The sequence below is a fragment of the Oncorhynchus keta genome, unplaced genomic scaffold (genome assembly GCF_023373465.1).
Source record: "Oncorhynchus keta strain PuntledgeMale-10-30-2019 unplaced genomic scaffold, Oket_V2 Un_contig_19696_pilon_pilon, whole genome shotgun sequence".
Taxonomy (NCBI): Eukaryota; Metazoa; Chordata; class Actinopteri; order Salmoniformes; family Salmonidae; genus Oncorhynchus; species Oncorhynchus keta.
The window spans coordinates 60,001-74,422 of NW_026281612.1; the positions used below are offsets into that span (position 1 = coordinate 60,001).

Consider the following 14,422-nt stretch of genomic DNA (forward strand, 5'->3'; position numbering starts at 1 on the left):
TGCCGATCTGTTCTCTGTCTCTCGCTCCACCCTTCTGGTGCCGATCTGTTCTCTGTCTCTCGCTCCATCCTTCTGGTGCCGATCTGTTCTCTGTCTCTCGCTCCATCCTTCTGGTGCCGATCTGTTCTCTGTCTCTCGCTCCATCCTTCTGGTGCCGATCTGTTCTCTGTCTCTCGCTCCACCCTTCTGGTGCCGATCTGTTCTCTGTCTCTCGCTCCATCCTTCTGGTGCCGATCTGTTCTCTGTCTCTCGCTCCACCCTTCTGGTGCCGATCTGTTCTGTCTCTCGCTCCACCCTTCTGGTGCCGATCTGTTCTCTGTCTCTCGCTCCATCCTTCTGGTGCCGATCTGTTCTCTGTCTCTCGCTCCACCCTTCTGGTGCCGATCTGTTCTCTGTCTCTCGCTCCATCCTTCTGGTGCCGATCTGTTCTCTGTCTCTCGCTCCATCCTTCTGGTGTCGATCTGTTCTCTGTCTCTCGCTCCATCCTTCTGGTGTCGATCTGTTCTCTGTCTCTCGCTCCACCCTTCTGGTGCCGATCTGTTCTCTGTCTCTCGCTCCACCCTTCTGGTGTCGATCTGTTCTCTGTCTCTCGCTCCATCCTTCTGGTGCCGATCTGTTCTCTGTCTCTCGCTCCATCCTTCTGGTGCCGATCTGTTCTCTGTCTCTCGCTCCATCCTTCTGGTGTCGATCTGTTCTCTGTCTCTCGCTCCATCCTTCTGGTGTCGATCTGTTCTCTGTCTCTCGCTCCACCCTTCTGTTCTCTGTCTCTCGCTCCACCCTTCTGGTGCCGATCTGTTCTCTGTCTCTCGCTCCACCCTTCTGGTGCCGATCTGTTCTCTGTCTCTCGCTCCATCCTTCTGGTGCCGATCTGTTCTCTGTCTCTCGCTCCATCCTTCTGGTGCCGATCTGTTCTCTGTCTCTCGCTCCATCCTTCTGGTGTCGATCTGTTCTCTGTCTCTCGCTCCACCCTTCTGTTCTCTGTCTCTCGCTCCACCCTTCTGTTCTCTGTCTCTCGCTCCACCCTTCTGTTCTCTGTCTCTCGCTCCATCCTTCTGGTGCCGATCTGTTCTCTGTCTCTCGCTCCATCCTTCTGGTGCCGATCTGTTCTCTGTCTCTCGCTCCATCCTTCTGGTGCCGATCTGTTCTCTGTCTCTTGCTCCACCCTTCTGTTCTCTGTCTCTCGCTCCATCCTTCTGTTCTCTGTCTCTCGCTCCACCCTTCTGTTCTCTGTCTCTCGCTCCACCCTTCTGGTGCCGATCTGTTCTCTGTCTCTCGCTCCATCCTTCTGGTGCCGATCTGTTCTCTGTCTCTCGCTCCATCCTTCTGGTGCCGATCTGTTCTCTGTCTCTCGCTCCATCCTTCTGGTGCCGATCTGTCTCTGTCTCCATCCTTCTGGTGCCGATCTGTTCTCTGTCTCTCGCTCCACCCTTCTGGTGCCGATCTGTTCTCTGTCTCCATCCTTCTGGTGCCGATCTGTTCTCTGTCTCTGAACCCCACGCTGAAGGGGCTTTTAACGCACAATCAATCCCCTGCCCCCCCCCATCCCTCTCTCCCCTTCTCTTTCATAGTGCAATATGTACAAGATACCAAAACTGTCAGGACTGCCCCCCAGGTCCAGAGTTGTCTGTCTGTCAGGACTACCCCCCAGGTCCAGAGTTGTCTGTCTGTCAGGACTACCCCCAGGTCCAGAGTTGTCTGTCTGTCAGGACTACCCCCCAGGTCCAGAGTTGTCTGTCTGTCAGGACTACCCCCCCAGGTCCAGAGTTGTCTGTCTGTCAGGACTACCCCCCAGGTCCAGAGTTGTCTGTCTGTCAGGACTACCCCCCAGGTCCAGAGTTGTCTGTCTGTCAGGACTACCCCCAGGTCCAGAGTTGTCTGTCTGTCAGGACTACCCCCCAGGTCCAGAGTTGTCTGTCTGTCAGGACTGCCCAGGTCCAGAGTTGTCTGTCTGTCAGGACTGCCCCCCAGGTCCAGAGTTGTCTGTCTGTCTGTCAGGACTGCCCCCAGGTCCAGAGTTGTCTGTCTGTCAGGACTGCCCCCCAGGTCCAGAGTTGTCTGTCTGTCAGGACTGCCCCCCCCAGGTCCAGAGTTGTCTGTCTGTCAGGACTGCCCCCCCCAGGTCCAGAATTGTCTGTCTGTCAGGACTGCCCCCCCCCAGGTCCAGAATTGTCTGTCTGTCAGGACTGCCCCCCCCAGGTCCAGAGTTGTCTGTCTGTCAGGACTGCCCCCCAGGTCCAGAGTTGTCTGTCTGTCAGGACTGCCCCCTCCCCAGGTCCAGAGTTGTCTGTCTGTCAGGACTGCCCCCCCCAGGTCCAGAGTTGTCTGTCTGTCAGGACTACCCCCCAGGTCCAGAGTTGTCTGTCTGTCAGGACTACCCCCCCAGTCAGGACTACCCCCAGGTCCAGAGTTGTCTGTCTGTCAGGACTGCCCCCAGGTCCAGAGTTGTCTGTCTGTCAGGACTGCCCCCAGGTCCAGAGTTGTCTGTCTGTCAGGACTGCCCCCCCCAGGTCCAGAGTTGTCTGTCTGTCAGGACTGCCCCCCAGGTCCAGAGTTGTCTGTCTGTCAGGACTGCCCCCCCAGGTCCAGAGTTGTCTGTCTGTCAGGACTGCCCCCCCCAGGTCCAGAGTTGTCTGTCTGTCTGCCCCCAGGTCAGAATTGTCTGTCTGTCAGGACTGCCCCCCCCAGGTCCAGAGTTGTCTGTCTGTCAGGACTGCCCCCCCAGGTCCAGAATTGTCTGTCTGTCAGGACTGCCCCCCCCAGGTCCAGAGTTGTCTGTCTGTCAGGACTGCCCCCCAGGTCCAGAATTGTCTGTCTGTCAGGACTGCCCCCAGGTCCAGAGTTGTCTGTCTGTCAGGACTGCCCCCCCCAGGTCCAGAGATGTCTGTCTGTCAGGACTGCCCCCCAGGTCCAGAGTTGTCTGTCTGTCAGGACTGCCCCCCAGGTCCAGAATTGTCTGTCTGTCAGGACTGCCCCCCAGGTCCAGAGTTGTCTGTCTGTCAGGACTTCCCCCCAGGTCCAGAGTTGTCTGTCTGTCAGGACTGCCCCCCAGGTCCAGAGTTGTCTGTCTGTCAGGACTGCCCCCCAGGTCCAGAGTTGTCTGTCTGTCAGGACTGCCCCCCCCAGGTCCAGAGTTGTCTGTCTGTCAGGACTGCCCCCAGGTCCAGAGTTGTCTGTCTGTCAGACTGCCCCCCCCCAGGTCCAGAGTTGTCTGTCTGTCAGGACTGCCCCCCAGGTCCAGAGTTGTCTGTCTGTCAGGACTGCCCCCAGGTCCAGAGTTGTCTGTCTGTCAGGACTGCCCCCCAGGTCCAGAGTTGTCTGTCTGTCAGGACTGCCCCCAGGTCCAGAGTTGTCTGTCTGTCAGGACTGCCCCCCAGGTCCAGAGTTGTCTGTCTGTCAGGACTGCCCCCCAGGTCCAGAATTGTCTGTCTGTCAGGACTGCCCCCAGGTCCAGAGTTGTCTGTCTGTCAGGACTGCCCCCCCCCCCCAGGTCCAGAGTTGTCTGTCTGTCAGGACTGCCCCCCCCCAGGTCCAGAGTTGTCTGTCTGTCTGCTTCTCAGTGCGTCCCTCCCTCTACATATCACCATATATTAACTGTATATCTGAACCTTTTGAAGTCCTGCAGTGAGTACGGTGGGGAGGACAGTAGTGGTTATCTGAGGGGGCGTGACGGAGAAGGGAACATCCATGTTAAATTCCCTCTTATTGGTGGAAACCCGCTGTCCAATGGGAGGCCTGGTGGTTGGTGGGTGATTTCCTATCGATCTCCCTCTGGATGGGTGTCTGTGTAAAGAAAGGAGGTTCAGAATAATTGTATTTTTGTATATGCGTGACGTTGTAAATATGTTGAAGTAGCACAGATGTGATGAGTTGTACCATCAGACTGAAACACTTTGTACAGAATAAAACTATCCAGCTATGATATGGTCTCACATCTGTTTGGTCGCGCCCTGTGCCCCTTCCCCCTGTGTCCTTTCCCCCTGCGCCCCTTTCCCCCTGCGCCCCTTTCCCCCTGCGCCCTTTCCCCCTGTGCCCCTTTCCCCCTGTGTCCTTTCCCCTGTGTCCTTTCCCCTGCGCCCCTTCCCCTGCGCCCCTTCCCCCCGTGCCCCTTCCCCGTGCCCCTTTCCCCGTGCCCCTTCCCCCTGCGCCCTTTCCCTCCGCGCCCCTTCCCCCCGCGCCCCTTCCCCCTGCGCCCCTTCCCCCTGTGCCCTTTTTCCCCTGCGCCCTTTTCCCCCTGCGCCCTTCCCCCTGCGCCCTTTTCCCCCTGCTCTGAGGAGTGGAGAGAGATACCAGTACCTGACACAATACAGGAGACTCACCTGCTCTGAGGAGTGGAGAGAGATACCAGTACCTGACACAATACAGGAGACTCACCTGCTCTGAGGAGGGGAGAGAGATACCAGTACCTGACACAATACAGGAGACTCACCTGCTCTGAGGAGGGGAGAGAGATACCAGTACCTGACACAATACAGGAGACTCACCTGCTCTGAGGAGTGGAGAGAGATACCAGTACCTGACACAATACAGGAGACTCACCTGCTCTGAGGAGTGGAGAGAGATACCAGTACCTGACACAATACAGGAGACTCACCTGCTCTGAGGAGTGGAGAGAGATACCAGTACCTGACACAATACAGGAGACTCACCTGCTCTGAGGAGGGAGAGAGATACAGGTAACTGACACACAATACAGGAGACTCACCTGCTCTGAGGAGGAGAGAGATACAGGTAACTGACACAATACAGGAGACTCACCTGCTCTGAGGAGTGGGAGAGATACCAGTACCTGACACAATACAGGAGACTCACCTGCTCTGAGGAGGGGAGAGAGATACCAGTACCTGACACAATACAGGAGACTCACCTGCTCTGAGGAGGGAGAGAGATACCAGTACCTGACACAATACAGGAGACTCACCTGCTCTGAGGAGTGGAGAGCTACAGGTAACTGACACAATACAGGAGACTCACCTGCTCTGAGGAGTGGAGAGAGATACCAGTACCTGACACAATACAGGAGACTCACCTGCTCTGAGGAGTGGAGAGCTACAGGTAACTGACACAATACAGGAGACTCACCTGCTCTGAGGAGGGAGAGAGATACAGGTAACTGACACAATACAGGATACTCACCTGCTCTGAGGAGTGGAGAGAGATACCAGTACCTGACACAATACAGGAGACTCACCTGCTCTGAGGAGGGAGAGAGATACAGGTAACTGACACAATACAGGAGACTCACCTGCTCTGAGGAGGGGAGAGAGATACCAGTACCTGACACAATACAGGAGACTCACCTGCTCTGAGGAGGGAGAGAGATACAGGTAACTGACACAATACAGGAGACTCACCTGCTCTGAGGAGGGAGAGAGATACCAGTACCTGACACAATACAGGAGACTCACCTGCTCTGAGGAGGAGAGAGATACAGGTAACTGACACAATACAGGAGACTCACCTGCTCTGAGGAGGGGAGAGATACCAGTACCTGACACAATACAGGAGACTCACCTGCTCTGAGGAGGAGAGAGATACCAGTACCTGACACAATACAGGAGACTCACCTGCTCTGAGTAGAGAGAGATACCAGTACCTGACACAATACAGGAGACTCACCTGCTCTGAGGAGGGGAGAGAGATACAGGTAACTGACACAATACAGGAGACTCACCTGCTCTGAGGAGTGGAGAGATACCAGTACCTGACACACAATACAGGAGACTCACCTGCTCTGAGGAGGGGAGAGAGATACAGGTAACTGACACAATACAGGAGACTCACCTGCTCTGAGGAGGGGAGAGAGATACAGGTAACTGACACAATACAGGAGACTCACCTGCTCTGAGGAGGGGAGAGAGATACCAATACAGGAGACTCAGGGAGGGGAGAAATTACATCATTTGGTGTTTTGTTGATGGACTATCAGACGGCGCTCCAGAATTTACCATAAAAGTTAATATGCTTGAGATCTGGTGGCTGAGACACCAACCCCCTTTAAACCCCCTCTGGGTTGGGATCTGGTGACTGAGACACAAACCCCCTTTAAACCCCCTCTGGGTTGAGATCTGGTGGCTGAGACACAAACCCCCTTTAAACCCCCTCTGGGTTGAGATCTGGTGGCTGAGACACAAACCCCCTTTAAACCCCCTCTGGGTTGAGATCTGGTGACTGAGACACAAACCCCTTTAAACCCCTCTGGGTTGAGACCTGGTGACTGAGACACAAACCCCTTTAAACCCCCTCTGGGTTGAGATCTGGTGACTGAGACACCAACCCCTTTAAACCCCCTCTGGGTTGAGATCTGGTGGCTGAGACACAAGCCCCCTTTAAACCCCCTCTGGGTTGAGATCTGGTGACTGAGACACAAACCCCCTTTAAACCCCTCTGGGTTGAGATCTGGTGACTGAGACACAAACCCCCTTTAAACCCCCTCTGGGTTGAGATCTGGTGGCTGAGACATAAACCCCCTTTAAACCCCCTCTGGGTTGAGATCTGGTGGCTGAGACACAAACCCCCTTTAAACCCCCTCTGGGTTGAGATCTGGGGACTGAGACACAAACCCCCTCTGAGTTGAGATCTGGTGGCTGAGACACAAACCCCCTTTAAACCCCCTCTGGGTTAAGACCTGGTGGCTGAGACACAAACCCCCTTTCAACCCCCTCTGGGTTGAGATCTGGTGGCTGAGACACAAACCCCCTTTAAACCCCCTCTGGGTTGAGATCTGGTGACTGAGACACAAACCCCCTTCCTCTGGGTTGAGATCTGGTGACTGAGACACCAACCCCCTTTAAACCCCCTCTGGGTTGAGATCTGGTGGCTGAGACACAAACCCCCTTTAACCCCCCTCTGGGTTGAGATCTGGTGGCTGAGACACAAACCCCCTTTAAACCCCCTCTGGGTTGAGATCTGGTGACTGAGACACAAACCCCCTTTAAACCCCCTCTGGGTTGAGATCTGATGGCTGAGACACAAACCCCCTCTGGGTTGAGATCTGGTGACTGAGACACAAACCCCCTTTAAACCCCCTCTGGGTTGAGATCTGGTGGCTGAGACACCAACCCCCTTTAAACCCCCTCTGGGTTGAGATCTGGTGGCTGAGACACAAACCCCCTTAAACCCCCCTCTGGGTTGAGACCTGGTGGCTGAGACACAAACCCCCTTTAAACCCCCTCTGGGTTGAGACCTGGTGGCTGAGACACAAACCCCCTTTAAACCCCCTCTGGGTTGAGATCTGGTGGCTGAGACACAAACCCCCTTTAAACCCCTCTGGGTTGAGATCTGGTGGCTGAGACACAAACCCCCTTTAAACCCCCTCTGGGTTGAGATCTGGTGACTGAGACACAAACCCCCTCTGGGTTGGGATCTGGTGACTGAGACACAAACCCCCTTTAAACCCCCTCTGGGTTGAGATCTGGTGACCTGAGACACCAACCCCCTTTAAACGCCCTCTCGGTTGAGATCTGGTGACTGAGTCACCAACCCCCTTTAAACCCCCTCTGGGTTGAGATCTGGTGACTGAGACACCAACCCCCTTTAAACCCCCTCTGGGTTGAGATCTGGTGACTGAGTCACCAACCCCCTTTAAACCCCCTCTGGGTTGAGATCTGGTGACTGAGACACAAACCCCCTTTAAACCCCCTCTGGGTTGAGATCTGGTGACTGAGACACAAACCCCTTTAACCCCCTCTGGGTTGAGATCTGGTGGCTGAGACATAAGCCCCCTTTAAACCCCCTCAGTTGAGACTGGTGGCTGAGACACAAAAGTCTGGGATGAGATCTGGGGACTGAGACACAAACCCCTCTGAGTTGAGATCTGGTGGCTGAGACACAAACCCCTTTAAAAGTTAAGACCTGGTGGCTGAGACACAGACCCCCTTTCAACCCCTCTGGGTTGAGATCTGGTGGCTGAGACACAAACCCCCTTTAAACCCCCTCTGGGTTGAGATCTGGTGACTGAGACACAAACCCCTTCCTCTGGGTTGAGATCTGGTGACTGAGACACCAACCCCCCTTTAAACCCCCTCTGGGTTGAGATCTGGTGGCTGAGACACAAACCCCTTTAACCCCCTCTGGGTTGAGATCAGTGGCTGAGACACACCCCCTTTAAACCCCTCTGGGTTTGAGATCTGGTGACTGAGACACAAACCCCTTTAAACCCCTCTGGGTTGAGATCTGGTGGCTGAGACACAAACCCCCTTTAAACCCCCTCTGGGTTGAGATCTGGTGACTGAGACACAAACCCCTTTAAACCCCTCTGGGTTGAGATCTGATGGCTGATAACCCCCCTCTGGGTTGAGATCTGGTGACTGAGACACAAACCCCTTTAAACCCCTGAAGTTGAGATCTGGTGGCTGAGACACAAACCCCTTTAAACCCCCTCTGGGTTGAGATCTGGTGGATGAGAACAAACCCCTTTAAACCCCTCTGGGTTGAGACCTGGTGGCTGAGACACAACCCCCTTTAAACCCCTCTGGGTTGATCTGAGACACAAACCCCCTTTAAACCCCCTCTGGGTTGAGATCTGGTGGCTGAGACACAAACCCCCTTTAAACCCCCTCTGGGTTGAGATCTGGTGGCTGAGACACAAACCCCTTTAAACCCCCTCTGGGTTGAGATCTGGTGACTGAGACACAAACCCCCTCTGGGTTGGGATCTGGTGACTGAGACACAAACCCCCTTTAAACCCCCTCTGGGTTGAGATCTGGTGACCTGAGACACCAACCCCCTTTAAACGCCCTCTCGGTTGAGATCTGGTGACTGAGTCACCAACCCCCTTTAAACCCCTCTGGGTTGAGATCTGGTGACTAGAGACACCAACCCCTTTAAACCCCTCTGGGTTGAGATCTGGTGACTGAGTCACCAACCCCCTTTAAACCCCTCTGGGTTGAGATCTGGTGACTGAGACACAAACCCCTTAAACCCCTCTGAGTTGAGATCTGGTGACTGAGACACAAACCCCTTTAAGCCCCCCTCCTGAGATCTGGTGGCTGAGACACAACCCCTTTAAACCCCTCTGGGTTGAGATCTGGTGGCTGGTAATAGAGCTCTTTGACCAGTCAGATAACATGGTAATAGAGCTCTTTGGCCAGTCAGATAACATGGTAATAGAGCTCTTTGACCAGTCAGATAACATGGTAATAGAGCTCTTTGACCAGTCAGATAACATGGTAATAGAGCTCTTTGGCCAGTCAGATAACATGGTAATAGAGCTCTTTGACCAGTCAGATAACATGGTAATAGAGCTCTTTGGCCAGTCAGATAACATGGTAATAGAGCTCTTTGACCAGTCAGATAACATGGTAATAGAGCTCTTTGGCCAGTCAGATAACATGGTAATAGAGCTCTTTGGCCAGTCAGATAACATGGTAATAGAGCTCTTTGACCAGTCAGATAACATGGTAATAGAGCTCTTTGACCAGTCAGATAACATGGTAATAGAGCTCTTTGACCAGTCAGATAACATGGTAATAGAGCTCTTTGGCCAGTCAGATAACATGGTAATAGAGCTCTTTGCCAGTCAGATAACATGGTAATAGAGCTCTTTGGCCAGTCAGATAACATGGTAATAGAGCTCTTTGGCCAGTCAGATAGCTCAGTCTGTAGCTCAGTTGGTAGAGCATGGCGCTTGTAACGCCAGGGTAGTGGGTTCGATTCCCGGGACCACCCATACGTAGAATGTATGCACACATGACTGTAAGTCGCTTTGGATAAAAGCGTCTTCTAAATGGCATATATTATTATTATTATATTATCATATATCATATATACCATATATATACCATATATATGGTCTATAACGTTTAACCCCTCATATCAGTACACCTTGATGGAACCAGGAAGTCAGCATGGTCTATAACGTTTAACCCCTCATATCAGAACACCTTGATGGAACCAGGAAGTCAGCATGGTCTGTAACGTTTAACCCCTCATATCAGAACACCTTGATGGAACCAGGAAGTCAGCATGGTCTATAACGTTTAACCCCTCATATCAGAACACCTTGATGGAACCAGGAAGTCAGCATGGTCTGTAACGTTTAACCCCTCATATCAGAACACCTTGATGGAACCAGGAAGTCAGCATGGTCTGTAACGTTTGACCCCTCATATCAGTACACCTTGATGGAACCAGGAAGTCAGCATGGTCTGTAACGTTTAACCCCTCATATCAGAACACCTTAATGGAACCAGGAAGTCAGCATGGTCTGTAACGTTTGACCCCTCATATCAGTACACCTTGATGGAACCAGGAAGTCAGCATGGTCTATAACGTTTAACCCCTCATATCAGAACACCTTGATGGAACCAGGAAGTCAGCATGGTCTGTAACGTTTAACCCCTCCTATAAGTACACCTTGATGGAACCAGGAAGTCAGCATGGTCTATAACGTTTAACCCCTCCTATAAGTACACCTTGATGGAACCAGGAAGTCAGCATGGTCTGTAACGTTTAACCCCTCATATCAGAACACCTTGATGGAACCAGGAAGTCAGCATGGTCTGTAACGTTTAACCCCTCATATCAGAACACCTTGATGGAACCAGGAAGTCAGCATGGTCTATAACGTTTAACCCCTCATATCAGAACACCTTGATGGAACCAGGAAGTCAGCATGGTCTATAACGTTTAACCCCTCATATCAGTACACCTTGATGGAACCAGGAAGTCAGCATGGTCTGTAACGTTTAACCCCTCCTATCAGTACACCTTGATGGAACCAGGAAGTCAGCATGGTCTATAACGTTTAACCCCTCATATCAGTACACCTTGATGGAACCAGGAAGTCAGCATGGTCTGTAACGTTTAACCCCTCCTATCAGTACACCTTGATGGAACCAGGAAGTCAGCATGGTCTGTAACGTTTAACCCCTCATATCAGTACACCTTGATGGAACCAGGAAGTCAGCATGGTCTATAACGTTTAACCCCTCATATCAGTACACCTTGATGGAACCAGGAAGTCAGCATGGTCTGTAACGTTTGACCCCTCATATCAGAACACCTTGATGGAACCAGGAAGTCAGCATGGTCTGTAACGTTTAACCCCTCATATCAGTACACCTTGATGGAACCAGGAAGTCAGCATGGTCTATAACGTTTAACCCCTCATATCAGTACACCTTGATGGAACCAGGAAGTCAGCATGGTCTATAACGTTTAACCCTCATATCAGTACACCTTGATGGAACCAGGAAGTCAGCATGGTCTATAACGTTTAACCCCTCATATCAGAACACCTTGATGGAACCAGGAAGTCAGCATGGTCTATAACGTTTAACCCCTCATATCAGTACACCTTGATGGAACCAGGAAGTCAGCATGGTCTGTAACGTTTAACCCCTCTATCAGAACACCTTGATGGAACCAGGAAGTCAGCATGGTCTATAACGTTTAACCCCTCATATCAGTACACCTTGATGGAACCAGGAAGTCAGCATGGTCTATAACGTTTAACCCCTCATATCAGTACACCTTGATGGAACCAGGAAGTCAGCATGGTCTATAACGTTTAACCCCTCCTATCAGTACACCTTGATGGAACCAGGAAGTCAGCATGGTCTATAACGTTTAACCCCTCATATCAGAACACCTTGATGGAACCAGGAAGTCAGCATGGTCTGTAACGTTTAACCCCTCCTATCAGTACACCTTGATGGAACCAGGAAGTCAGCATGGTCTATAACGTTTAACCCCTCCTATCAGAACACCTTGATGGAACCAGGAAGTCAGCATGGTCTATAACGTTTAACCCCTCATATCAGTACACCTTGATGGAACCAGGAAGTCAGCATGGTCTATAACGTTTAACCCTCATATCAGAACACCTTGATGGAACCAGGAAGTCAGCATGGTCTGTAACGTTTAACCCCTCATATCAGAACACCTTGATGGAAGGAAGTCAGCATGGTCTATAACGTTTGACCCCTCATATCAGTACACCTTGATGGAACCAGGAAGTCAGCATGGTCTATAACGTTTACCCCTCATATCAGTACACCTTGATGGAACCAGGAAGTCAGCATGGTCTGTAACGTTTAACCCCTCCTATCAGAACACCTTGATGGAACCAGGAAGTCAGCATGGTCTGTAACGTTTAACCCTCCTATCAGTACACCTTGATGGAACCAGGAAGTCAGCATGGTCTATAACGTTTAACCCCTCATATCAGTACACCTTGATGGAAGTCAGCATGGTCTGTAACGTTTAACCCCTCCTATCAGTACACCTTGATGGAACCAGGAAGTCAGCATGGTCTGTAACGTTTAACCCCTCATATCAGTACACCTTGATGGAACCAGGAAGTCAGCATGGTCTATAACGTTTAACCCCTCCTATCAGTACACCTTGATGGAACCAGGAAGTCAGCATGGTCTATAACGTTTAACCCTCATATCAGAACACCTTGATGGAACCAGGAAGTCAGCATGGTCTGTAACGTTTAACCCTCATATCAGTACACCTTGATGGAACCAGGAAGTCAGCATGGTCTGTAACGTTTAACCCCTCATATCAGTACACCTTGATGGAACCAGGAAGTCAGCATGGTCTGTAACGTTTAACCCTCATATCAGAACACCTTGATGGAACCAGGAAGTCAGCATGGTCTATAACGTTTAACCCCTCATATCAGTACACCTTGATGGAACCAGGAAGTCAGCATGGTCTGTAACGTTTTGACCCTCATATCAGTACACCTTGATGGAACCAGGAAGTCAGCATGGTCTATAACGTTTAACCCCTCATATCAGAACACCTTGATGGAACCAGGAAGTCAGCATGGTCTATAACGTTTAACCCCTCATATCAGTACACCTTGATGGAACCAGGAAGTCAGCATGGTCTATAACGTTTAACCCCTCATATCAGTACACCTTGATGGAACCAGGAAGTCAGCATGGTCTATAACGTTTAACCCCTCATATCAGAACACCTTGATGGAACCAGGAAGTCAGCATGGTCTATAACGTTTAACCCCTCATATCAGTACACCTTGATGGAACCAGGAAGTCAGCATGGTCTGTAACGTTTAACCCCTCATATCAGAACACCTTGATGGAACCAGGAAGTCAGCATGGTCTGTAACGTTTAACCCCTCATATCAGTACACCTTGATGGAACCAGGAAGTCAGCATGGTCTATAACGTTTAACCCCTCATATCAGAACACCTTGATGGAACCAGGAAGTCAGCATGGTCTGTAACGTTTAACCCCTCATATCAGAACACCTTGATGGAACCAGGAAGTCAGCATGGTCTGTAACGTTTAACCCCTCCTATAAGTACACCTTGATGGAACCAGGAAGTCAGCATGGTCTATAACGTTTAACCCCTCCTATAAGTACACCTTGATGGAACCAGGAAGTCAGCATGGTCTGTAACGTTTAACCCTCCTATCAGAACACCTTGATGGAACCAGGAAGTCAGCATGGTCTATAACGTTTAACCCCTCATATCAGAACACCTTGATGGAACCAGGAAGTCAGCATGGTCTGTAACGTTTAACCCCTCATATCAGAACACCTTGATGGAACCAGGAAGTCAGCATGGTCTGTAACGTTTAACCCCTCATATCAGTACACCTTGATGGAACCAGGAAGTCAGCATGGTCTATAACGTTTAACCCCTCATATCAGAACACCTTGATGGAACCAGGAAGTCAGCATGGTCTGTAACGTTTAACCCCTCATATCAGTACACCTTGATGGAACCAGGAAGTCAGCATGGTCTATAACGTTTAACCCCTCATATCAGAACACCTTGATGGAACCAGGAAGTCAGCATGGTCTGTAACGTTTAACCCCTCATATCAGAACACCTTGATGGAACCAGGAAGTCAGCATGGTCTATAACGTTTAACCCTCATATCAGAACACCTTGATGGAACCAGGAAGTCAGCATGGTCTGTAACGTTTAACCCCTCATATCAGTACACCTTGATGGAACCAGGAAGTCAGCATGGTCTGTAACGTTTAACCCCTCATATCAGAACACCTTGATGGAACCAGGAAGTCAGCATGGTCTATAACGTTTAACCCCTCATATCAGAACACCTTGATGGAACCAGGAAGTCAGCATGGTCTGTAACGTTTAACCCCTCATATCAGTACACCTTGATGGAACCAGGAAGTCAGCATGGTCTATAACGTTTAACCCCTCATATCAGTACACCTTGATGGAACCAGGAAGTCAGCATGGTCTATAACGTTTAACCCCTCATATCAGAACACCTTGATGGAACCAGGAAGTCAGCATGGTCTATAACGCTTAACCCTCATATCAGAACACCTTGATGGAACCAGGAAGTCAGCATGGTCTGTAACGTTTAACCCTCATATCAGTACACCTTGATGGAACCAGGAAGTCAGCATGGTCTATAACGTTTAACCCCTCATATCAGTACACCTTGATGGAACCAGGAAGTC

At 51.0% G+C, this 14,422-nt stretch overlaps 1 long non-coding RNA gene across 2 annotated transcripts; it reads left to right on the forward strand.

Annotated features, from left to right (window-relative positions):
- The first annotated feature begins 2,786 nt into the window (after nt 1-2,786).
- LOC127920503 (uncharacterized) lies at nt 2,787-3,919 on the forward strand. 2 transcript variants are annotated; one of them, XR_008106432.1, is made up of 2 exons: nt 2,787-2,831; nt 3,527-3,919. It is a non-coding gene; the product is annotated as an uncharacterized LOC127920503 (long non-coding RNA). The 2 variants fall into 2 exon arrangements; XR_008106431.1 differs by lacking the exon at nt 2,787-2,831 and adding an exon at nt 3,401-3,445.
- Nucleotides 3,920-14,422: the final 10,503 nt, after the last annotated feature.